We start from the raw sequence: 26,260 nt of genomic DNA on the forward strand, positions 1-26,260 counted from the left end.
CAGATTTCCGTCAAACTGAAGAAACGCCACTGGGTAGCGTAGCGGACAAAAGGCCAGGTTCTGATCCCAATTGACTTCAATGAGACCAGGATTTCATCCTCTGTGTGAGGTCTTGCAGAACATTTTGCCACTGTTGGTAATACTGCTTCAGGGTCATAATATTTAATGTAATAAGGAGTTGTACTTCACGCCCCCATGTAGGGTATGAATACAGGTGATCTGCAGAATTATATCTGCTACTTCAACATGGCAAACAAATAAAGGGGGGAAAAGGCAAAAGCTTTTCATAGAAGGTGATGTGGTATTCAAGAGTAAGGACTTCTATCCCAGCTCTGCAAATAAATCATTGTGTGATCTTGGGCAAGTTACCTCACTTATATGCCTCAGTTTTCCCATCTGTTGAATGGGGATATTTTGCAGTTTAATTGATATTTATAAAATATTTTGGTAGAAATAAAATAATAATTGTAGTGAAGTGTTCTAAGATCTGCAAGTGAATGATGTTATGTGTAAAGTACTATTATTCTCCTTCTGCATCTTATTTTTCAGTGATCTCTTCCATAAACACAAATTGAACTACCACTCACAGACCTAACTCTCTGTTCCAAACCTCCCTCCAAACTAAAATCTCAGCCTCTCTCTCTCTCTGACATTGCCCCATGGATATCTAGTCATGGATGTTTAGCTCTGCATGGCTAAAGCAGCTACTACTCTGACCTGCTGCTACCTCCTTGGTCGATCACCATTCTGCCCATCACTCAACCCTGCAACCTGGATGTTGTCTTCGACTTGGGACGCTCTCCAGATCCCCACATCCAGGCAGGGCCGGCGCTTCCATTAGGCGACCCTAGGCGGTTGCCTAGGGAGCCAGGATTTGGGGGGCGGCATTTTGTGCACTCCCCACGGGGCGCACGGGAGCTTCTGGTTCCGCTCCCGTCGCGCCGCCGAAGGGGGACCTTCTCCGACGTGCCGCAGAAAACAGCGGCAGGCAATTGAGCAGCTCAATGACTGCCGCTGTCGCCTGTGGCACTTCGGCGGCGGGTCCTTCTTCGGCAGCACAATGGGAGTGGAACCGGAAGCTCCCGCGTGCCCCATGGGGAGTGCACAAAATGCCGCCCCCTGAATTCTGCCTAGGGCGCCAGAAACCCTGGCGCCGCTCCTGCATCCAGGCTATGACTAAGTCTTGCAGATTCTTTCTACATAACATTGTGGCCTTTCCTATCTATCCCCAGAACTAAAATGCTCATCCAAGGTCTCATATCACATATTAATTACTGCAACATCCTTCTCTTTGGCCTTGGCAAATGCATTCTTACCTTACTGAGATCCATTCAGAATGCAATTCCAAAGAGCACTTTGCTAGCCTGTCACTTGAACCTGCCACCTCTCTTTGAATCCTTCCACTGTCTCCTCCTCCTCTATTGCATCACACATAAGCTACTTATCTTCACTTTGCAGGCTCTTCACGAGCTATCCACACCCTACTTATAGTCTCTCATTCGCTATTGAATGACGTGGACTTTCAACTTCTGTCAGCCCGTGATGTCAGCCTTCATCACCCACTTGTTAAATTTCAAACAAACACCTTGATGCTTTCACCCATGCTTCCCCCTCAGACTTGAGAAGAGCTCCACTTAGACATCCGTAACAGCTGCTGGCATGCCGGAGACCACTGCTTATCAGGCTGACCAGCGCTGTCTCATTGTTTCCTTGTAGTTCCCCGGCTGTCTCCATTTGTTCTCTCATTTTAGGCTGTAAGCTCCTGGGGACTCCTTTTTTCCTGTGTTTGAACAGCCCCTAGCACAATGGGGTCTGTGCAATATTGCTCAGTGTCACACATTCTGTGACAAACAATGTGGCATTAGTGACATTGGGTCAGAGGCTAGGCTGCACCTCTAAGTGCTTACACCCAAGGGGAAGACGGGTGGATAAGCTGGCTTTAAAACCTCCTGTCTGCTTTGGAGTTGCTCTGAAGGCTGGAGCAAGCCTGGCATGAATTAGACCACCCAGGAGATCTACCTACAGACAGCGGCACTGCCTGGATCTCTGTAGCCGGGACTCCAACTGTGTGCAGGGACTCCAACCCTTCACACCCCTGATAGATCTGGCTGGGGTTTCTTACTGTCTTCATCACTTCCTGGGAATTTAGATCCTTTCTGTGCTGCTCCAGCCTCTTTCCCTGGTTTACAGGAGCCATAGTGGGGCGAGAAGCTAATGCATTTGGCCATCTCCACCCCATGCGCAGAATGACAGCAACTAAGGTTCCTTTACATCAGGGACAACTGAGAGATGGAGTGAAATGGGGCCCAGTCATGATGCTAGTGAAACCAATGACTAATTTCATTGTCCACCGCAGGAGCAAGAGCAGCTCCCTGGTCACTATAGCCACGTTTTCAGATGCGGGCTTGAATGGGAGCTGGGGGTGGTTCTGCAACTCAGAAAATTAGGACTGTTATTCAGCTGTCTAACTTTATGCCCCCAAGTTTGAAACTATAGGGACTCAGCTCAAATGTATGTAAGCCCTTCCTGACCCAAGCAGTACTTAGTCGTGCAAATTCTTTGACTCCAGCTGCACTACTCAGGTGAGTCAGGATATGCAGGATTCTTTTTTTAAGCCTATAAGGTTTATCTGATAGAAGCAGAAGTTTGGAGTTTTGTTCTGTTTAAAAAAAAACCATTTTGGATGTGCCTTCCCATGCTATAACTAATTATTGCTCATTCCACTGCTAGGGCTTTGATTCAGGTACTTTGTGGTTCCTTGGTGACACTGGTTGGTAAGCCTAAGGGTTGTTTAAATGTATCAGAGGATGGTTGGCAGCTTCTTGTAAGCATTCATTCCAGCTTTTATTGTAAATGTTGTCACTTTCTTCTCTTGACACTTACTGTGCCTTTAATAGCATTGTTTTGATCCTGTTGCTGCACTGCTGAGAATACTCATACAGAATGAGCAATTACTTAGGTAGCTAAGCCTTTGTTTTCAGTATTACACCTTGGGGTCTTCAGGGAAATGTAATATATGGTCTGATTCCAATTGCTGCTTCCAGGCAGTGGTACACTGGTGAAGTGAAATGGTGATATTAGTCAAGTTAAAGAGAAAGTTTGGAGCCAACATTAGGCTCAAGGTAGAAGTGTTGGCTTCCACAACTCCTCTGGCTTGACTCAGGACCTGAGGTACTTGGCAGTTTCAAAAACCGGGCCCCTTCAAGATGTCTCAAAGTTGAGCACCCAACAGTGAGGCACCCAAAATCACTAGCCACTTTTGACCTTCTTGCCCTTAACTATTCTGTAAGTTAGTTTAGCCAGCTGAAAAGCAGCAGTTTTCTACCACCCAAGCATGTTGAAAGGCCTAAATAATGTTTGTAAAGCACTTTACTTATGAAATTGCTGTACACCATTATTAATTCTGAACAGCTGATATGATATGGTACACAACCCTTGCACACATAGGTAATTACTCGCCACAGACTGATACTTGGTAAGACTGAGGAGGACTAATTCTTCTTGTCTAAATGCATATTTAAAAACTATTTTGGTGAGGATCAGATATTTTATAAGAGCTCTGGATGCTCCGAGTCTGATTTTCAGTTCCCATTGACAAATTCCTGTTGATTTTAATGATCATTATTTTAAAAATATGCCTCATTTATAATTAATTCTCATTATTTTTTTCTTTTCAGTTACACTGGACTATATTTTTAGCTCTGTATCCTGAATGATCATGTACAAACTAAATTAGAAGGAAAACTATTACTTTTTTTTAAAAAGCATGCATATTTGGCATTCTGACTGCTTTTAAGACTATTTTTGAAGCCATGTTTTCTATAACAAATTTAATAGTAATGCATTTTGCTTCAAAAGTTTTTATAAGTTCACTGAGCAATTAACTTGCCTTGGGAGTCCTGTGAAATAAGAGGCAAAAGGTCAAAGTCTAGAGTAGCAGTAAAACTTAAGTTTGTGTGTGAATCTGTGCATGCATAAAATAACTGCACTCAATAAAAAGATTTTTCGATACAACAGAATAAACGATTAGAGGTTGATAAAATCGTGTTTATATATGTATGATATGTAAACTTATCTATACTTAAAAACCATCTATAATTATGTCCCTGCAAAATAATTTGGCATGTAGATCTGAACCTATCTTTGCATTTATAAATATAAAAACAAACAATTGAAAAGTTTTTAGGCAAAAACAAACTTAAGAAAAATATCTTTTACTATTTTGGAATTACCCAGATCCTTTCCCAAAACTTAGGTGCTTCACATCATTTAACACACATAATTATGACAGGCTTTAAAATCTGCAATATAAATTTTCAGCTACACAGTTAGTCAGTCATTGGACTCCCAGGCAAGAGGAACAGAACTAACATAGCAGACCCTGAGACTCTCACTTGGCCACGCTAGGATCTATAGGTAGATTCTCAGCAGCTTCCACTGAGCACAGCAGAGAAAAGGGTTTAGTGAGTGGTCAAGAAGGCGGTTACAGCATCTTATTTCACTGCCTCATCATGACAGTATCCAGGATAAGTCAACCCCCTCCCCTGCAGCTGAGAAGTGCTCCTGTGCACCAGAACTAGTGCACGTGCATCGAAGGTGAGGCAGGGGCTCTATAGGTGCACACACGCTGTGCCCCATACAGAAGCACAGAGAGGACAAGTCAGAGTAAAGATTTACAGAAGCACAGAATCTCAAGTTCCCCCCTCACATGGCAGTTGTGTAAGTGCATCCTATAGCCAACTTCAGCCATTGGGATGAAGCAGATTCTGGCGAGTGGCTTTGTAGCCACTCTACTGCCTAGGAGGGAACATTCCTCCTACCTTGCCCCATAATGCACCTTCCAAACAGCTGGCCACATTACTGAAGTGGGGGGGGGGGGCGACAAATGACTCCCTCTGGCTTCCGCTACCTGGTGAATTTCCCCCACGTTGATTGCAATGACAGGCCCAGAAACTGATGTAGCTCCAGTTTAAGCTGGTATTTTAGGAAAAACTAACACTGAGGAAAAATCCCACCAGCTTATAACTCAGATCTGAACAGAAAAATGATTTTAAAAACTGCCTGTTCTTTCCATTGAAGTGTGGCTTCAACCAAAGCCACATCAATTCCAAAGGTTTGTTTGTTTGTTTTGGCAAGAACAGAGAAGATTAGATTTAAAGGGCTGGCAAGTTGCTAGTTACAGCTACAGAAATTGTAGAAGTGCCTAAGGTCTCCAGCAGTTTTATATAAGGATTTTAAAAATCACTATATTTTTAAAAACAAAAGGCAAGTTTGTTTTTTTCTGTTCCTCTTATGAATACATTGATACAAGACAGATACAGCGGTGGGCATTAAAACCAAAATCAGAATTTGCTAAAGGTACCAAAGATACCACACAAAGACCATAATTAATTCCTATTCTAAGGTGTGTGGGAAAAACCAGGGAATTTCAGATTTCTCTGTAGTAATTTGGGAAATGCTGAGTTTTTTTATGGCAATGGTTGTGCCGTACAAAGTTCCTATCAATGAAATCTTACTGTGGTATGTACATGGCTTGGAATATTTCCTCATTCTTGCCTAATATTAAACAGCAATGGCAGAGATCAAATATAATACATACAAATGATATTTACAGTGCCTATATGCCCACAAGAGACAAGAGAAAAACAGATACAACACACAAAAGTTATAAAACTTATTTAAGAATCAGCTAACTAAATATTCAACATGTGCTGTACAGATATGGGCTCAAAATGTACTTCTGTCACAGCTATATATTAAACAATATAATAAAATACAAGAGTATAATGCCAATAAATAGATCAAAGGTCATATCACCATGGCTCCCCTGATCCATCCTCAGAATAAAAACGCTTCACACACAGATGCTTCTAGACAGTTGACTTGAGCACACACCCATGTGTCTTTTTTTAAAAGAGTCCTATTTGTTAGATTTAAATCATGCAGTATACTTACTTGCATTAAAATAGCTGTTTTGTGAACACAAACAACGGGAAGTAATAAACACCCACTCCAAATTGTGTTTTGATACGCCAACGGGGCTGGCTGGTAACTGAAACACCCATTTGTCAGATCTCCACAAACACACACCAATATATAAACTGGCAATTGGAAGCCTGAAACATCTGATACTTTTAAAAGTGCAGGCAGGATGTTTGATGCCAGAAATTCAAATGTAGTGCTTTCTAGTGTTTGGGCCAAATATTATCTCATCATTGTTATACCACAGTAGAGAAAATATTCAGGAAGGAGATAAAAGGAAAGCAGTGGGGTGTGGCTAGAAGCCAGAGAATTGGAATGAAAGTTGGATACAAGTAAAGCCCAGGCTTGGCAGATTATTTGGGTTGTTTTGCATTTCACTGATTGGTGCTCAATAGTAAGAGTGGTGGTGTCAAAAAAGCAACAGAGAAAAAACAAACAAAGGAATGTCCAGGGTGAAATAAAAAGACAAAGCGGCCAGGTGAGAAGACTTAACTCTTCCCTTTGGGACTGGGGTCCAAAGGAGTAAATTAAGAATCAGGCTTGCTGAACCACAAAACCACTAGAACATGATTGTTAACCATCTGCTCAGCAAAGGCCCTGCAGGAGAGATAGCACTAGTGTTGCAGGCTAGGACTGGGGTGCCTTGGGAGACTCTGGAGGAGTGCTGGCTCACTGCTTGATTCTGTCTAATATTAGCCTGTACTGTTTGTCCTCCACTTCCATAATCACCACTCAGTTTAAGACATGAAAAGAACCCTGCAAAACAAATTCCTCTCCTGTGAGCAAGGTCCCTGCAGGTAGGGACAGAGGCATCTGCAAACCTGACTGGCATCAGCTCCTTCGGGGGAAGGTAACATGTGGCCCATTTCTGCCTTTTACTGGGTTCTAGGTCTGCAGATCAGCTTAAGGATCCTTTGGTTATGCTCATTCCCCACATTCATCCTCCTTCCTCCCCCATCACCATGCAGTATGTATGCAGAGCCACTATGGAAGCCTACTCCATGGGAACAAAGAGTGTAACATCCTTCGAGGAGGTTTCTACACAGCCAGGCCCCCACCCACACAGGAAAAGTAGTGCTTATTGCATTCTGCACCTTGTGTTCCTTGTGAAGTGGTTGGCAGGATTCGCCCCAGAGTGAACAACTCTCACTTTTGCAACTAGCACATTCACAGCATATTAGCCATGCAACCATCCTGACCGGGATATAATTTGCATTAGGAATTAAGTGTTCTTTACACAATTTCACCAGTGCAGTAAGGATAAAAAACACGACCCCTTAGAAACTTCTCTTGAACATGTTTCTGCGACCAATACAAGTAAATCCTCAGTTTTGGTCCCTGATGTACTTTTTATATTCAGTTCATCAACAGAGTAGAGAACTGTCTAAGTATTTTGTGTTAAGATTTTCCTGCATGACTCCAGTACCATAAAACACCCACTTGTGTTGATTGACCTTCTGCACTAGTAGCTCACTCTCTCTCTGTTGAGCCTTGGAATTAATCTTCATCATGTCAGCCTGTGAAGTTGCACTACATGCCCCCTGACTGGTGAGGTGCCTGGTGATTAGAACAAAACCATTAGCCCCTAGGTTTCAGACACACAGGTGATTTCTAATAGGTCTCTGTGAAGAGGACCAGTGACTAAAGATTTATTTGATGTCATCCCAGTAGTGGGGGAGGCGCTTATGGAATCAGGAGAGTTTCAGAACATCCCCTTGTTAAAGAACTGAAGAGTATAAAAACAGCTAAAGCCCCAAAGCTGATAAAGATTGGATTAATATGTTTTGGACAAATTTATAATGAGTCTTGTTTGGGCTGATTTCCATTGAATTCTGACATCCTGCTTGCAAGCCCTGGCTAGGAGGTGGGTGGTAGACTCTGGTTAGGTCCTTGCAGATAAATCTGTTTAATGACCTGTTGCAGTGCTCATCCTATTTCACAAAGGTTCAGTTTTAATACCCCCAAACACTGGAAGAGATTGCATGCTGCTCCGAACACTCCACTGTGCATCAGAATTTCCTGGCTGTGTACAGTGCACCATCACATGTGCGTGAACCCCAACTGGGGGCAGGAGGGGAAGAGAGACTGACATTCAGCACTTATAGATAAATAAGTTTAGTTTAATTGTCATATTCTCAACTGGGTAAGGCAACTCAAGGCAAAAGTTATGCCACAAATATAGGCATAACTCATGACCATTTCTGCATGCTACAGCTCCAAGCACTCTTCCAGCTGCAGAAGCTGGCAGCCATTTTGCATTGAGTTCTGAGCAGCCCAGTTACAAAGCAGCACACACCACAGGCCCTATCATGGAGATTTTCCATTAAGAAAACAAGAGCAAATGAACGTGAAATAAAAATAATTCAGATGTAAAGTATCTGTTGGCTCTTTTTGCCTAGAAGAAACACGCCATCAGTACAAGAAATATGAGCAGACAACCCCTATTCCCTGCCCCAAAGGGTTTACAATCTAGATTACAGCTCTTTGGGGGCAGGGGCAGTCTATTTGGTTCTGTTTGTACAGCACCTAGCACAGTGGGGTCCTAGCTGCTACTATTATACAAACAAAAACCAATAAATACACAGCTGCTAACACAACACAAAAGTGTTGCAGAAGCAAAGGGGTCTCCTGGCAACTGCCAGAGCCATACCCACAGAGGAGTACTCTGATTTCTTACAAGTGCGCTTCGCTTTTAATCACTCATCTCTTAAGTTTCAACTAGAGGTTTTCAAATACATTAGCATCACTTGCTCTCGCTGAGAGCAACTCCAAGGCAAGTCTAACAGTGAACTGATTTTTCAGGTATCAGAGTACAAAAAAACATGTTAAACAACTGCCTAGATTTAAGTGAAACATTCAGTACTGTCCTCTTTACCCTGCCTCCTGAGGACCCCTTCTCCGTGTCCCCTTTCTTCACCTCTTTTTCCGCTTTGCTCTGCCCACACTGAACTCACTCCAGCTTCCACTCTCACAGTGTGCTTGTCACTGCAACGGCTCCCTCCTCTGCAAGGCCCCTCTCCCCACAGTCCTATCCCCTCTCAAGGGTTCTCCAGCTATCCCCCCCGTCATTCTCCTGTGTTGCACCTGTCCCACCACAAACTTGCCCAGCAAGCCATGCCCACGCCATGCTCCCACTGGGTCTGTCCCCTGCCTTTACCTGGCTCTGAGCTACGCAGACAGGGTGGAGACAGAAACAGCAGCATCTGCAGCTTATTCTCATGCCTGCCAAGCCAGGCTCCCCCTGCTCTGTGCTCAGAGCCAGCTGGTGTTTGGGTGGCCCAGCCAGGTGCGGAGCTCTGCAGTTCCAGGAAGAAGATTCAGCAGCAGCCTCCTCCTGCCTACTCAACAGGAGATCAGAGTGGCCCCAATTGGCAGTAGCCTTCAATGCAGTTGCCTCCCCTCAGCCGAGCACCCCCTCCCCTCCACAGCTGAGGTGTGAGAGTAGATGAGAGTTCAGCTGAGCACAGCTGCAAAAAGCAGCAGCAGAAACCCACTTGTGCTTCCCATTCTGCAGCCTTGCTTTCCTCCCCTCCAGTCAGCTGAAAGTTGGAGGCTGAGGAATATTTGTTGTTTCTTCCCCAAGGCTGAAAGGGGAGGGGAGGTGCCCCTCCTCCTTCCTTTAAAATTACACCTAATTCACCTCTTTTGGAAAACTACAAACAAGAAAGATATAGGCCAGGTACAGCCTTGCAGTTACATTTTAAAACATATCACCCTGGATTTCTGCTCCCTGTCATAGCCCAAAAACAGCTTCCAGAAGCTTCTTCCTTAGGGCCTGATCCTGCAAAGACCTGGTCACCTCTTCTGATGTATAGAAAACCCTTAACTCTCACTGACTTCAGGTTGTGACTCAGCCCCTGCAGGATCTGGCCCTGAACAGGCCTGCATACTCCTCGGTCTCCCTTTATGGAACCATGCAGTCATACACAACCCTGTATTGACCTTGGCTTGACCCCTTCACACTCCACACAGTTACTTAAACTTTGCAAAACATATTCTCTTCAATAAATATAATTAGTTTTTAAATTCTTTCATTCCACTACATGTTCAAACGAGGGGTTTCACAAATTATCTAGTCAGTAACTGGAATTTTGTCTATTATTATTTAAAAGGAAATGAGTACAATGAAGCAAGAAAAGTAATCAAAACAGTTTTATCAACTACACACGTGTAAAAGGGATAGTACCTATTTTTAAAAAATAGATTTAAAAGATGTTACTATTCCATAGGGGAACCCCCCCCCAACAAATATGACCCCTCTCCTTCCAGTTTTATTGTCAGCTGAATTTACCTAGGACCTTCAGTTCCACAGCACAGATCCCTGCCACTTGAACTCAGAATAACTCCATTAGCCAGTAGCAGTAGTAGACTGTTGTCTTCTATTGAATCAAGTATCAGCAGGAAACATGATAATCCCTTTCCGAGTTGGTGACAATAAGATAACCCAAATATGTACTTTCTGTCTGGATAACTTTTATTTTAGATTAAAGAAACAAAGAAAGAACAAACCAATATAAAGTCACCATGCATCAACTCTCTGTATTCAGTGTTCTAGTTAGTATACCCAAGTGTAAAATTTGTTTCCAGATCTGAACTTCCCCAAGGTTGGGGATTGTGGTTTGAATTTGGTGTCCCAGTTCAGGCCAATTTCATTCTCTAGCTCTCTGGAAAGTATACCTAAACTCAATACATTGCAAGAAAGATTATAAGGCATTTCTCTTAGATTTTTCTCCCCCAAATTTTCTTAAATAATACTGGAATGTTTAGGTAGAGCCTGCTCCAACACTGACTAGCAATAATCAGATCACTCAAGAATTGGATCATCGCCAGGAAGAGCTCACCTCATGGTGTCTTAACTTAAATTTTGCAGGAAGAGTTTCCAATCCTGAACTGTAATATATGGGCATGAGTAAAATTCACAGAAGGGAAGGAAATATTGGCACCCAACTTCACAACTTGGACAGCACGATGACAAATAAAATCTCATTTTCTGCAAATTGTACCCTACACAGATCCCCCACCCCTTTTAAATAAATGAGCTAATTAAACACCACTTACTTTTTCCGTAGCAAAATTACATGTCGATTCTGGACATGTTCACATGTGCTTGACATATTTTGCATGTGTAATTTATGTAGCTCCCTAGCCTTAGGATAAAACACATGTGTTCCACACATGGCTGTGTAGTTCAGACTAGAAGTGATCCAAATAGATGAAAAGTAGTAGACTAGCTGCAAATGCAGGACTGGTTGTGAATCCTTTAAATATGACCGTAGTGAAAGCTAACAGAAATTATATTGCTGTAACAGAGGACTCTATGGGTCAAATCCTGCAAAGACTTAAGAACACAGCTCCCGTGTGTGTGTGTGTGTGTGTGTGTTATATATTACATCAATGGAGTTGTTTAAGACCTGTTCTTTTCTGGGAAGAAGTCACACCTTCTACTCAGAGCTGCTTATCATATCAACAAATGGTTGGGTTCCCACAGGCAGAACGATGTGGCAGAATCTGTGGCAAAACTGGCTGCTGTTTCCAATAGTAGCAGCCCTAAAACTACAAGGGAGTCGAGGGGAGATAGGAGCTTCTAGGCTGCTAAGGCATCTAATACTGGGGAATGTGCAGGAAACATGTTCCCCTGAAAACAAATGAAATCTGGGATAAGGAAGGACAATAGGACCTGGCCTTGGGGGAGACAAAGCTTGAAAGGCTGTTGGATGCAGGGAAGCTGGCCCTGAAAGCTGCCTCCTTATAAAGCAGCAAGTAGCAGCCTGCCTTCTGGCTGTGCGCTCAATGGTCCTTTGATTTGCTACAGACAGGGAAAGGTCACTGGCTCTCTCACCTGCTGTCAGGAGGGTTCTGAATCCTGTGTCCTGAGAGACAAGTGAAAAATCTCAGCAACTGTTCCCAACCAGCAGAAGTCAACAAGAAATGCTAGGAGAAGGCTACGAGGAGTCCGGTGGCACCTTAAAGACAGATTTATTTGGGCATAAGCTTTCGTGGGTAAAAAAAGAAGTGTTTTTTTACCCACAAAAGCTTATGTCCCAATAAATCTGCTAGTCTTTAAGGTGCCACCGGACTCCTCATTGGGTTTGTGGGTACAGTCTAACACGGCTACCCCCTGGTACGTGACACCATGCAAGGAGAAGGCTGTAGGTAAATGCAGAAAGTCACTTTCTCCCTACAAGAGGAAGGGAACGGCACTTAGGACCATTAAACTATTTATGTCTAGAGAAAGAGAAGGGAGGACACTATACTCCTCACATAACAGTTTCCCCCTCAATTTGTTTAGTTTTTTTCTTCAACAAGAAGAGAGATTTCCAGTTTGGGCCAATTCAAGGATGTCCTCTTGTGCAGTGAGTCAGCACTTTCTTAGACATGCACTTTCTTAAACTCCCAGAAAGTGTGTTTGGGGTTGGTTCATGGAGTGGGGAAAAGATTAGGCGAGGTCTTTATTTTACTTGTCCCTGTTTTAAGTCTGCATTCCTCTGTTTTGACCTCCTACCTTAAGTTTTTATACCCTTGGGTCCCTGTGCCTATGCCCACCGAGTCATTACTGAAATCCTTGCTGTGCCAGCATGAAGGTTAAAATACAGGTATTTGGGTAAAGTCATTGTGAAGCTGCTGTTACAAATACGAAGGTACAGAAGTGATTATTGAAGGAGGCAAAGCTCCAGCACTCTTGCACCTGCCTGTATGCCTCCCTTGCGTGTACTTGTTTCAAGTGCCCTAAAGACCATTCCTGTTTTTAAACGCTTCTAAAGCATAAATTGTCACCTGCATAAGGTGAATATTTTCTCACTCTGGGTATGACTAATAAAGTGCCACATGGAAAGTTCAAAACATGAGCTCAAATTCCTTTTTAACATCTGGAGACTTATTTATGTATTCTGCTTGCAGCGGAGTTATATCTATAAGATGCATGGGAAACTTTTGCAATACATCGCTCCAAACAGAGAAAAGAAAGAAAAAAGAAGTAAGAATCTATTAGAAAGAACAAATTATGCCAATTAATAACTGCAAAACTGAGAATACTTTACACTTATGTAGCACCATCAAGGCAAAGAAGCCAAAATACAATCCTTCACCTTTCACCTTCTCCCATGCAACTGTACTCCCATGCACAAAGAGCAGGACAAAGTGGGACTTGATCATAGATAAGGCTCTGTTTGTGTCACGGACGTCATGGAAGTCACAGAATCCCTGACTTCCAGAGACCTCTGTGACATTCTCTGCTTCAGCCTTAGTGGCTCCAGAGCTGGCAGCCAATGGGGCCCTGGCAGGATTCCAGCGACGGGCGACAGGAGGCCCCCTGCAAGGATCCAGGGATAGGTGACAGACTTCCTTCTCCCTTCAAAATACCCCCTCTGCAGTGTTTTCAGCGATAATCCATCAAAAGGAGGAAATTTTTTGAGAGGCCAGGGCGAAACACCTCACTGGTTTCATACTGAACTATTTTTGGCTGCCCGGTGTGATCTGTCTGCTCTATCTAGGTTATGCAGCCTTTAAACCTTTCCAGGCTAGGTCCGTATCTGACTCTGTGAAACACATAGCTGCATATGAATGCTTGGTGCCCCACAGATAGAAGACCTGCCAACTCTTGTGAATTTATCCCGAGAGATGAGATTGATAAGTAAAATTAAGCCTCACTCATGATCTCACGATAGAACTCTCAAATCTCAGGAATTTATTTTCAGTTCTGGGCAGACAGGTTCCTGCTGTCAGCCCCCGCGAGGTGGGGCTCCTGCTTTCATCCCCAGGCGGTGGGGCTCCCACTGTCAGCTCAGTGAGGAGGGCTCCTGCTGTCAGTCCAATGAGGAGCAGCTCCCACTGTCAGCCCCACGAGGAGGGGCTCCCGTTATCATCCCTGGGCAGTGGGGCTCCCACTGTCAGCTCCGCAAGGAGAGATCCTGCTATCATCCCCAGGTGGCCTGGTCCCGCTGTCAGCCCCGGGTGGCCAAGTTCCTGCTGTCATCTCTGAGAGGAGGGGTTCCCATCATCAGCCCCGGTTCGTCGGGCTCCCGTTGTCAGCCCCAATGAGGAGGGTCTCTTGCTGTCAGCTCTGGGCGGCCAGGCTCGGGCTGTCAGGTAAGCTTTTCTGCCCCTTTCCACATCACCCCACTGCCCTGTCTAAGCCCTCCATCCCCCACCTCTTCCCACTGCCCTGAGGTGCACATTGTTTTGGGGAGCCGCTTCAATACACTTCCTCTGACATGGCTGGACATTGCCTCCCTCAGCAACCGCTTGGAGCAGTGCTGCCTTGGTTTCTGAGCTTTCACCCACACCTCCTGCTCATTTCCCCACGGTTTTCCTTTCTGCGCTGGGCACAGCTGCTGCTGCTGATCAGGAGCAAGGGAGAGATCAGATTCCATCATCTTCCTCTGCATCATCCACTCCTGAGTGAGGGCTTCTGGCAGGGGAGCAGTAGGTAGGAGGCAACAGTAGGGCCACAAAAGGTATGGAACATTCATTGACTTTTCGGGGGGGAGTAAAGTTGTGTGCAGCTCCATGCATGATGTTCCTCATCAGTGAGCAAATCTTTAATGTTCCTCATGTGGTTGTACCTTCCCCCCACCCCCACAACAAACAGTGGCAGGGGACCATTTTGGGGAGACTAGTGATTTTTTCTCACTGGTGCAAAATGTCCTACATGAAGCTGCATAAACTTTGGCAGCTATGGAAACAAGTGACTGCCTTGGCCTGGGAGGGCAAGATATAGGGAGTGGTACCTGCAGGCCTTGCTCCATAACTGCATAAAGATAAGAGCTTTGCATTATTGTGAGAGCTCCTGCAGCAGGAGCCAAAATCCTCTTCCTTTCAATACACATGCAAGCATAGGCAGTACAGTGCTAGTCACACATACACTGGGAGGAGGCAGGGGGAGATGAAAAATCAGAAGGTGAGATAAAAAATATAATGATTTAATCTGGTATAACAATCTTATGATGTTTAGGCCAATCTCATGACTTTTTGGGTCTGACTCATGATTTATGAGCTGCTGGGGTTGGGAATCCTGCTATAGTTAATGATAATATATATTGGATCTAAGTTTCACAGCACTCCTCTAAGGCGAGAATGTTTATCCTCATTGTAAAGTCAAGAAAAGAGATTAAATGATTTGCCTGAAGTCACGCAATGAGTCAGAGGCAGAACCAGGAACAGACTCAGGGCTGTCACCTACTCTAAGCAATAGACAACACTGCCTAACAGGCTATGTAAGATACAGATCTGTGCCACTGGGAATACGGTTCCTGGCAAATGTTACATGTTTATTCCATGCTCCCAGTAATGTTGGCAGATCTTGTGTGTTAGTGTTTTAATATGAAGCTTATAAGAGTGGCCTGGCAAATTGACCTGTGGGTTCAGTTTTGCCAATCTAGGCCTGTGCACATGTCTATGATCAAACAGTATTAGATAAGGTCTGCAAACCTCTCCTGCTGCTGCTGCTGAGCCCTTAAATTTCATAAAGAAGATCCTAGTGGTTTGATGGGGGGTTCGGGGTGCCCCTGTGAGCAGAGAGAGAGAATAGGGGTAGCGTGAAGTTAGGGACTGATATAAAGGAGGGGCTGTCCATACGGGGGTGCGGGGCCTGGGGCGGAAGTGTCTCTTCTGGGACCAATCGCAGCAGCCTGTGGGTCCCCCACAGCACGGGGCCCAGACAGGGGGGGCCCGGGCGGAAGTGACGGATTTGTCTCTTCTGGGACTGACCGCGCAGGCCAATTGCACCAGCCCATGGGCCCCCCCAAAGTGCAGAGCCCGGAGCAGTTGCCCCAATTCACCCTACCCAAGGGACGGCTCTGTATAAAGGATTTAGAGTCAAAGAAATGAGTCAGACCACCTAAGAAAAAAATCACTAATATTACCAACTATTCAAAACCAAACATGAGGCCAAATTCTCTTCAAATGGGTTGCAAGAGTGTTGCCATTAAAATGTGACATACAAGAATAAGGCTGCTCTTGTCTTGGCCCCAGGCACCTGACGTGCGTCAGGGACACAAAAGGTTATGACTGTGATGGGAAATAAATGGAAATAAAATATAACAACCAGTGGCACAAATAATAAATGTTTTTTGTCGATTGGGAAACTGAGGCACAAAGAAATTTAGGCCAAAACTTTCAACCTTAGGCAACCTTCTGTTTATATTAAAAGTTGGGTGCCTACATTAATCCATAATTAAGAACTTAAATTAATGGCTTGATTTGCAGAGATGCGGAGCACTCACCCCATCTCCTCCCACTGACTGAGTGTTTTGATTGCTTATTACCTCTCAAAAATCAGGCCATCTATTTAGGTGGCCAGCTCCAGATTCAGGTGCCTAACTTCTAGTCACTCAAGCTTGAGGATGTCAGCCTTACTGAGCTGCCCAAGGTAGTACACAGGAAGTACACAATAGAGCCAGGAACAGAACCAAGTCTTCGACTCCTACAATTGTATCTTAAGCAAAAGGACACCCGTATTCCCTTCAAAATTTGAATCAGCTTTGAAGTCGTGGTAATGGTATATTTTGAATGAACATTCTTGTTGTGTAGCGTCCTTGACTATTCAATTGTTTTAAAATGCATCTGGGGCCACATTTTCAAGTACTCAACACCTAAAATCAGATCCAGGTGTTCAAAAAGGCTCAGTTACCATTGGGACATAGCACCAAATGTTCAGAAGTGTTTAGCCCCCTGACATGATTGTGGCAGCTGAGTCCATGTGAAAATTCTGGTCTTGGTGGCTCTTTATTCTATTCCACTTTTTGTGCATCCTCCTATATCCCTCATTGCTCATTTATTTTACTTTAACAGAAGTAAATAATACTTGAACAGAAGAAAATAAAGTGCAGAGATAATGCCAGTGAAGTCCATGAACCCACAAATGGGAACGAAGATTTGGACAGGAGACCATCTTTGCAACATCCATGTCTTGCTCGGAGGCAGTGCTAGCCCATTGCGGGCCCTAAGCAGGAATATTCCCTCCCCAACACATACTAATAATTAATAGGGGACCCGCTTGAGCTGCTCAGGGCCATAAGCAATTGCTTAGTCTGCTTATGCCTAGCCCTGGCTCTGCTTGCTTTTCTTGGCTGCAGACATTTTTTTTTCTAACATGTCTGTTTTCACAGGTATCTTTAACTGGTCTTTGTCTATCTTGATACTTTGCTTCCATTTTCCACGGTGGCAGAGAGATTGAGACTGCTCCAGAAATCTCAATTGTGACTCATCATCCTTTCAGGAATCCTTCCAGTGGATTATGGCAGAATATCAATTCAGAAAATCACTTGTAAAAAAATTGTCAGTGAAGAAGTGAGGAATAAATCCTGCTTGTCCTTCAGATAATCTAGTTGTTGTGCTGAATAATCCAAGTACTTTATCCATTGCCCGGCTGTAACCTGTGCTGCATTTACTCTGGGTTCAGGGACTGCAGAAAATTTGTGATGTCAGTAGCACACAGAAGTATCCAGTGGGTTGAATTTTGCTGGAAAAATTCTCCTACCTTAGTCTTTTCCTTTGATTTGCCTCATTCATGATCCTGATGAGTATGTTTATGGTTTAGGGCAAAGGGCTTTATTGTGGACTTGAAAAGATGTCTTTGTCTCAGCTTCCAGTACCCAGATGCAAGAACAAACTCCTGACTATATTTTTCCTGACTGGTCAACTTTGTAAACAAAAATCAATTCTTTACAAAAAGAGAGTGCCAATTGACTTCTCCCCAATGTTGAGAATGTCCTTTTTATGTCCGCTCCAGGGATCAATCCTGCAGAGTGCTGTGTACTCTCAACTTCCATTGAATTTCAATGGGATTAGTTATCTTAACTCCTGTAGTCTACTTTGAAAATCTCAGTCTATAAGTGTGGCAGAATCCCTGGAATCACAAAAAGCCTCCTAAATAGATTAATAGATTTTAAGGCCAGAAGGCCCCATTATGATAATCTAATCTGATTTCCTGCATAATACTGGCCAAAAACATCCCCCCACCTCCCCCGCCGCATCATGCAACTTCTGTCTGAGTTATAGAAGGATACTCAATCTTGCCATAAAGATGGAGACTCTACCTCCTCCCTAGGTAAATTGTTCCAGTGGTTAATTATCCTCACTGCTAAAAAATGGCATCTTATTTCTAGTCTGAATTTGTCTAACCTCAGCTTCTAATCATTGAATCCCATTATGCCTTTTTCTGCTGTTTACTATCATAAATCTCTCCCCTATGTAGGTACTCTGAACCCTTTCCAATTTTTCAACATAAGCACTTGTCAACTTTCTTAGTAATCTCTTGCTGTTCCTCACTGGACAGAATATACCAAATGAATTACAAAGGACTAGACTCTGATGACCAAAAAAATGTGCTCTGTTTTTAATAGGGTACATCATGAAAGTTATGAAGAGTATTTACTCCTCACTAACAGTGTTGCACACATTTAGATGAAATATTCTAAGTTGGGGCAATGTGCCTATAAAATTTAAATTGTGCCAAACTCATAATGGAAGAGAAAGTCCCTGGTTAGATCTGATTAAGGACATTTTGTTCTAATGTCTTGGTGCTAAAAAAAAAAAAAGTCAGAATGCAGAAATGTTAATAGTGCTATGCTTGCATTAGGTCTTTGTTCTTCATAGGTCCTTATAGAACTGATTAAAGCTAATGGGTGTGCTAAGCACTGTGCTTTCAGGCAAGATGGAAGAAACAATTAAATGCCCCTTTGTGCAGTGATAGCTGAAACAACAGGAGGCTACTGCTCAAGGTAGTAGGTAAACAGAGCTAAACCATGTGGCCTGAGTGGTTTCCCCGGGAATGACTGCAACCACAGGGGCCAGGAGACTGACTGGTTCTGTATGTCTGTATGAGAGAGGCAGGGGCAGCTCTAGGGATTTTGCCGCCCCAAGGACGGCAGGCAGGCGTGCCTGCGGGAGGTCCTCCGAAGCCCGCATGACCAGCGGACCCTCCGCAGGCAAGCCGCCGAGGGCAGCCTGCCCCCCGCGGCTTGCCGCCCCAAGCACGTGCTTGGAGTGCTGGGGCCTGGAGCTGCCCCTGGAGAAAGGCAGAAAGCCAGCAGGCAGCGAGAGATGAAATTGATTATGGCCCTGAGCAGTGAGAGAGCTCCTTGGGCACAGAATTCACTGAAAAGGCAGGCTTGGGATTTATGAGCAAGGAAACTAGTTGTTCATTCCAGCTGTTTTCAAAAGACACAGGACTTGGTGTACATTCTTGGTAAAGAAATCAGAATTGTACTCAAGAATATACCTGACTGGTATAATCAATTTCTCCTCCTACTAGAAACAAACATGCAAAGCCCCAAACAGTGGCCAACCATACAGGCCCAGGGGAAGACACTAGTTTGCATTCACATATAGGCAATATCAGGACATGGCTCTTGTACGTTAAATGGAAAGAAGGCCAGGTTTTGCTACACAGTAGTATCTTACTCTGTAGTCTCATTGAGTTCAGTGGGATCATTTGCAGGGTACATTACCACCTATTCTGAATAAGGGTGGCAAAATCTGGTCCAGAATAAGTAAGAGGTTTTACTTCGATATACAAATTGCTTCTCTTTTCCCTTGCACCCCAAACTCTGAGACCGTCCTTGAAACGCTTAATGGTTTGGTACATGTGCATGTTCACGCCCTCCTCTCAAGTCTGGCACTTGATCAACATTGCAAATGGAAGCTGCAATCTGCCAATTTCTGGTCTGTTGTATGCTCGATTGAATTACAAATGGGTGGGGGGAAAGGTTCCAACTTGACTTCAGGCGATTTTAAACATTATTGGGAACCATTAATAGAACACCCATAAGTTTACATGACAACACAGAAATGAGGTTTCCTGTCCCCAGACAGTCAACAGAACTATATCTACGCTAAATGCTAACCTGCAAAAATGATTTTCAGAAGCCCCATTATCTGGCTGGGGGAGGATTTCCTCAGGGCACAAACCACACAAGACAGCTATAAAAACTTCCCCCAAGGTCTTCCCTCACAAGTCCCCCCAGCATAAGGGGTATACCAGATGTAGGGCTGAAGCTGGGAGGGGCATTCTAGGGGTGGGGCCACAGGACAACACTGTGGTGATTCCAGCTGCAGCCAACAGAGCAGCCCTGCAGGTTGCCCTTACTTAGATCGGCCTTCAGGGCTGTACAAGTTACTCCAGATTCTCCTCTCTCCTCCAGACGATTAAGAGGGCCCAAAGGTGGCTTAAAGCCACATTAGTCTATCCCTGTCTCTTGGGTGCAGCACAGAATCTCCCCGCAAGTGACTAAGCACAAGTATTTTATGTGGCATACTCAGGGGCGGCTCTAGGAATTTGGCGCGCTGGGGTCTGGAGCCGGCCCTGGGCATACTGTACGTACTGTATGCTCTGCGTTACCAAGGTAGAAGTGTCCTATTCCTTAGAGAAGAGGCGAATTATAAATAGGCCTTTCTACTCAGCTTGTCCCAAATTGGCAATGCTTATTTTTATATTTTTCCCCCACTCTCCACCTACCCAAGTAACACCTCTTGTTGGTTCATGTGTACCTTGGGCTAGCAACAGAATTCTTACTGCTTGTTAATGAAGGTTAACTAGTGACATATTTTCCAAGTGAAGTCTGTGGAAATCCCGTGTCAGTTGTGAATTGTTTTATTTAAATTATACTTCTGGGTGACAGATTTAGATTTGTCGCTTACACTGTTTGAGAGAAAGAACCAGGTCTGATAGAAAGCAGCAATATTCAATTCAACTATTTCACTTAGAACAATTATGAAACTAAGGTCTTTGTCTTGTTGAATTAGAGATTTCAGTGGCATTTTCGCTTAATCTTTTTGAGTATCCATCCTTCTTGATTAGAGCTGGCCCAAACATCTAACAGAGCCAGTAAGCCAACAAAATTAAACTTTTCACTCTTGCAAAATGCTAATATTCTGCTTTTTTCACAGATTCACCTTAAGGCAACTATTATGGGGCCATATTATTTTCACATGTTTAAACCATCTATTCTCCCTTTGATTCTTGTGCAACACTCCCGTTGATGATAGACTGCTCTGTTTCCAGGAAAGAAAATTTAATATTATTTGTTGTTTGTTCTCTTCGATTGAAGTTCACCCCCATAGGGTGGGCTAAGCACAGAGGCTCTATGAAATAAATTTGGTAATCTCAAACCAGTGCCTACTGGACAAGTCCCATGCTCACAAAAATCATCATCACACATAGTACCCATACCGTCAGTCTTAGCAGTGAGTCCAAAGGCTTAAAAAGACATGGACACAGAATTGCCCTCTCACCCAAAGAAGAAGAACTTCCCAGGTCATAGCTGAGACTTATTCTTGGGGAAGCTGGCATTGCTCTGATCTGTTGAGGAGATAAATTAAATGCTCTGGTCTCCGGAGTTGTCAATGTGACATGGTTTACATGGTCTAAATTTTGGGAGAAAGGGTTTTTTAAAAAATAAAAATAAAACGGACAATCCTGGATACAGTGTACAGATAATGGCAGTGGAATTGGTTCCGTTGTGCAGGAAAGGCCAAGATTCCAGGACCTCTTGTGGGAAGTCCTTGCTCTGCTGGGGTCGTCTGCATCTCAGCATGCCGGGGCTTTGGGCCCTGGGTGAGGTGGACTCAATGGATCTACATAAACATGGATATCACCTAGCACAGGAGCTGTGTGAATTAATGAAACACCAAGAGCATCTAATGGGAGTTAGGGGAAGATTCTTTCTCCCAACCTACGTGGTGACCCAAAGAGCAGAGTGAATGTATTCTGGCTCGGTGCTGGAACCAAGACTTGGCTCCAATTAAGTAACACAATGTAATTACATGTAACTAACTCCAGGGGTATGTCTACACTGTAATTAAAAACCCGCTGCTGACCCATGTCAGCTGACTTGGGCTCAGCCTGCGGAGCTGTTTAATTGCAGTGTAGATGGTCGATCTCAGACTAGAGCCTAGGCTCTTGGACCATGCAACTGGGGAGGCCCCGAACACCTACACAGCAATTAAACAACCCCTTAGCCCGAGTCTCATGAGCCCGAGCCAGCTGAATGGGCCAGCCGCAAGTGTTTAATTGCAGTGTAGACATACCGTAGGAGCCACTGCTGGATATTAAGGGCCTGACCTACTGTGGTCAAGGGGAGACTTTCCATTGATTTCAAAGGGCTTTGGATCAGGTCCTAAGTCTTCTATCCCATACTTTTGATAAAGACACTAAGAAGAGTGCAAAACAGTAAAACACAAATCCATTATCTAGACAAAGGAGGAATTGGAACAAGTATTTAGAGATCAGTCTTCCTTAGGTTCATAAGCAATATCAGGTAACCCAAGAAGAACGTAGCAGACACTGACCATGAAAGTACCCATATAAATAAATGCTTAGTTCCCCATTGTAATTGAATTGGCTCTCAATAACTTCCAGAAAAATCACTAAATCTGGGTATATTTAAGCTAAGCCTTTGGTTCCATTTGTAACTCACAAACTGATGGGGTGCCCATGCCCCTACCTACACCCAGGCTCCAGCCTCTTTTTATTTTGTTCCCCAAGTCATTGAACGTGGCGCTTATTCTCCCTGAAGTATTTCTGTTTGGCCCCAACCCCCATAAAGTAACTCTATCCTGTGCTGCTTCACTCATGCCCAGCAAAAAACCTTTGTGGATGGCTTAATTATTTTCTTTTCTCAAAGAAACTTCAATCTGATCCCCAATATGCATTGGATAAAATAAAATGAATCATCTGGGAAGCTGCATTACAAGAAAAGAGGGAAAAAAAAGAGAGAGAGAGAGAAGTTATATAAAATCTCATGTCACTGTCAGACTGTTTTCATAGAATTTGTGTTTGAGATTAAATTAAATCCTTAAAACTGCTTTGATATCTTCATACTTGAGGTGAAACAAAGCAGATGCATTTTACCCCGATACCATGCTTTACATCTACCCTTGCAGAGAGAGAATGAACTGCTGCGTGGAACAGTTCTATATACTTCCAGTATTAAGCAATTCTTTTCCCCTGGCATTGGCATTCTTTTATTCAATTTATCTGTACTATAGCTTGGATAATATTTACCAGATGTTAAATAAATAATTTAAGATAACACATTGCTGTGTAACAGTTGTAACATTTTGGGTCACCCTTTTATTTAATTGTTTTTTTAAATCACTTCAACTCAAGATTTTTTCCTCTTCCCTTTTCCAATATAGTTCAACTTAGCTGTGACACAATACTTTTCCCTTTCTTTTAATTTGAAAGTTGTTTTCCAAAAATAGTTAGTTTGCCGTATTGCTTTTATCTTTAACAAGACAAAATAGCCATTGCGGGTGTACTATTTCAGTCTGATGCTGACAAATATGAAACCAAAGAATAAGAAGAGCCATTGCGCAAAAAAAAAAAAAAAATCTGTTTTGTAAAAGCCAGTGTTATATAATGAAACCAAATGCATGGATCGGAATTTAAAAAGAAATCCTAGTGTGAAGATAAAAGGACATGAAAGATAGTAAATGCTGAAATGATACACCACATAATGGTATACTGTCAAGAAAGAAAGATAACATGATAACTTACAGAGCCATCTCAAAGCCTATATAGGTAGTTGACCTATAGTTTGCAAGGAAACAATCTTTTTGTTTCATCTGGCTCATATTAAAAATAGGAAAAACAAAACCCTTATTTTTTTCCACTCTCACACATATGGTTTAAAATCCATGCAATTTTTAACTGTCTAAAATTCTTTAAAGCAATCTAAGACAGAAAGAATTATTAAATCACTTTTCCATTTCATATAATGAAAAACTGCACCACCACTGTTGGTCTATGTGCTATCAATTTTAAAACGAGTAGGGTTCCAATTGGTCCTGCGTGCAATCAATCACAAACTGGCATCAGATTTGTATCCCAACTTGGTTGCTGTTGAAAAGAAAACCTAAGAAAAACTAGCCAATAAATAAGTAAACTATGAGTGGAGTTTAAATATTTTCCACCCCAATCTCTTTCCTGTGTTGGAAACGTGACTAATGTTTTCTAATCAAATGCATGTAAGTAATTAGAACAGAACAGATACTGTTCCTGTAATGGAAAGTTCTTTATGATCTTTTAAATCTAATCATGTGAAACCTGGGATTTTCAGAGAGGCTTAAAGGAGAGAGGCATACAACTTCCATTGAAAGTCTTAGGCCTGGTCTATGCTAAAAAGTGAGATTGACCCAGCTACATTGCTCAGGGGAGTGAAAAATCCACACCCATGAGCAATGTAGTTAAGCCAAGCTAACCCCCAGGGTAGACAGTGCTAGGTCAACGGAAGAATTCTTCCTGTGACCTAGGGCAAGTCTACAATACAAAATTAAGTCGACCTAAATTACATCAACATAGAGCCATGGCAGTAATTAAATTGCTTTTGCGTAGAGATGCTGGGTCACAAATAGAGCACTGCAGTAAGATCTTTGGGGCAGGGTGACAGCCTTTCAGCATATTGTAGAAAGTAAAGGCTTGTCTACATTTGAAAGGAGTTTTCCAGGTAGTCCACTTCCCCAAGAGGTGGTAACTAGGGCCTGGTCTACACTACATCAACCTAACTCTGTAAGTGTCTACACTAAAAGATTGCACCTGCCAAAGTAATTCACCTGCTGTGCCGACTTAATTCCACCTCCATGAGAGATGTAGTGCTTAAGGCCACATAGTTAGGTCAACACGGTGTCAATGTAGACACTGTGTTACTTGCATCAACTTTAGTGGACTCTAGGGGGTATCCCACAATGCCCAATCATTTTGAACTCCGCTGCCCAGCTGCCAGGAACACAGGTATATGCTCCTCCTTTCTAAAGCCCCACTAATTTTTGAAATTCCATTTCCTGTTTGCTCAGTATGGGGCGCTCACCTAGCGACTGCCCAACTGACCACACCGGCTTCCCACTGCAGGGAGCTCCTGCCTGGAGTAGACAGCAGGTGGTGGCGCTACTGGATTTGTGGGGAGTGCTCCCATCCAGCTGTAGAAACGTCGATATCTATGAGCAGATCACTTGGGGGAGAAGGGCTACAAGAGGGACCCACAGCAGTGCTGCGTGAAAGCCAAGGAGCTGCAGCAGGCGTACCAGAAGGCCAGGGAGGCTACCAGTCACTCTTGTGCAGAGCTGCAGACATGTCACTTTCACAAAGAGCTACATGCCGTCCTCGGCGGAGGACCCCCTACCCCATATAGCCCCATGGATACTTCAGAGGAGCCAGAATCACAGGTCCCCGGAGTTAGCAGTGAGGAGAAGGTACTGAACAAGGAAGAGGAGGAGTATGGAGGGCGAGTGACCACGGGATTCAGTGACACAGCGAGCCAGGATCTGTTTTTGACTCCAGAGCAGTTGAGCCAGTCCCTACAGTCCAGCACAGGCAAGCCTGATGCAGGGGAAGGAACCTCTGGTAAGTATGAAGTTTGCTTTGATATTGCAGGGATACATCTGTTCATTTACTCTTTTTTTAATCATGCTAGAAGAGGTAGGGAAATAATCAATAGAGGTAGAGTTGCTATCTGCTTCTCATTCCCCTGTACAGTTAAGCAGAGAGGGCCCTGCAGAACAGTTTGCTTATGTGCACTTGGATGTCCCGTGAATCCTCCATAGAGATCTCAAGGAAACTTTCATGCAGGTAGTCTGCAATCCTCTGCCGAAGGTTTCTGGGGAGGACTGCCTTCTTTCTGCCATTGAGGTAGTACACTTTCCCACACCGTTCATCAATTACTTCAACAGACACCATTGCAGCACATAGGCTAGCAACATATGGCCCCGGTCTGCAGCCAGAGCCATGAAGGATCTGTTTCCTTTCAGTCTCCATTACCCTCAGGAGTGAGATATCAGCTACAATCACCACCACCCATAGAAAATGGTGCCAGCGTTCAGTTCAATTGCCCTATCCACATATACTCATGCCTGTGAGCTACCCTTCCCCCTTATTATCCCAATTCACCCTCTCCCTGCTGGCCATACTCACAATGACTGGGACTGTCGTGTTCTATGAATCCCAAGGAGAAGTAAGAAGATCGTGCTTGCAACTTGTGAGCATCAAGGGGTGTAAGTTCAGTATACCAAGTTTCCATTTATCTTGCGAATACACTCACAATAATACCTCTGTACATTGGATCTTTTGCAATTGGCAAAATGCAATGTGGCCTTGAGGATGTCTCCATCCACACCCGTGGAGCAGCTCAGCCAGATAAGGAGGAGGAGGAGGAGGAGAAAGAGGACACGGGATGACATGTTTCAAAAGATCCTGCAAGCCTCTGGTGCTCCGGATACCAAGCAAGGGGCTTGGAGGATCATTGTCATGGACAGGGATAGAGCAGAGAGGAGAACAGCACAGGAT

The 26,260-nt window shown here is 43.8% G+C and overlaps 1 long non-coding RNA gene across 3 annotated transcripts in view; it reads right to left on the reverse strand.

Moving 5' to 3' along the window:
- Positions 1-26,260, reverse strand: part of LOC123378288 — a 156,493-nt gene that overhangs the window by 91,243 nt on the left and 38,990 nt on the right. Inside the window, exon 1 of one of the 3 annotated variants that reach the window (XR_006582543.1) lies at positions 8,900-8,999. The exons of 1 other annotated variant lie outside the window; for it this stretch is intronic. This is a non-coding gene — a long non-coding RNA (uncharacterized LOC123378288). Of the gene's footprint in view, positions 1-8,899; positions 9,000-9,139; positions 9,349-26,260 lie in introns of those variants that run through there. One more of the 3 variants, XR_006582542.1, reaches the window with a different exon arrangement.

The sequence above is a fragment of the Mauremys mutica genome, chromosome 10 (genome assembly GCF_020497125.1).
Source record: "Mauremys mutica isolate MM-2020 ecotype Southern chromosome 10, ASM2049712v1, whole genome shotgun sequence".
Classification (NCBI taxonomy): Eukaryota; Metazoa; Chordata; order Testudines; family Geoemydidae; genus Mauremys; species Mauremys mutica.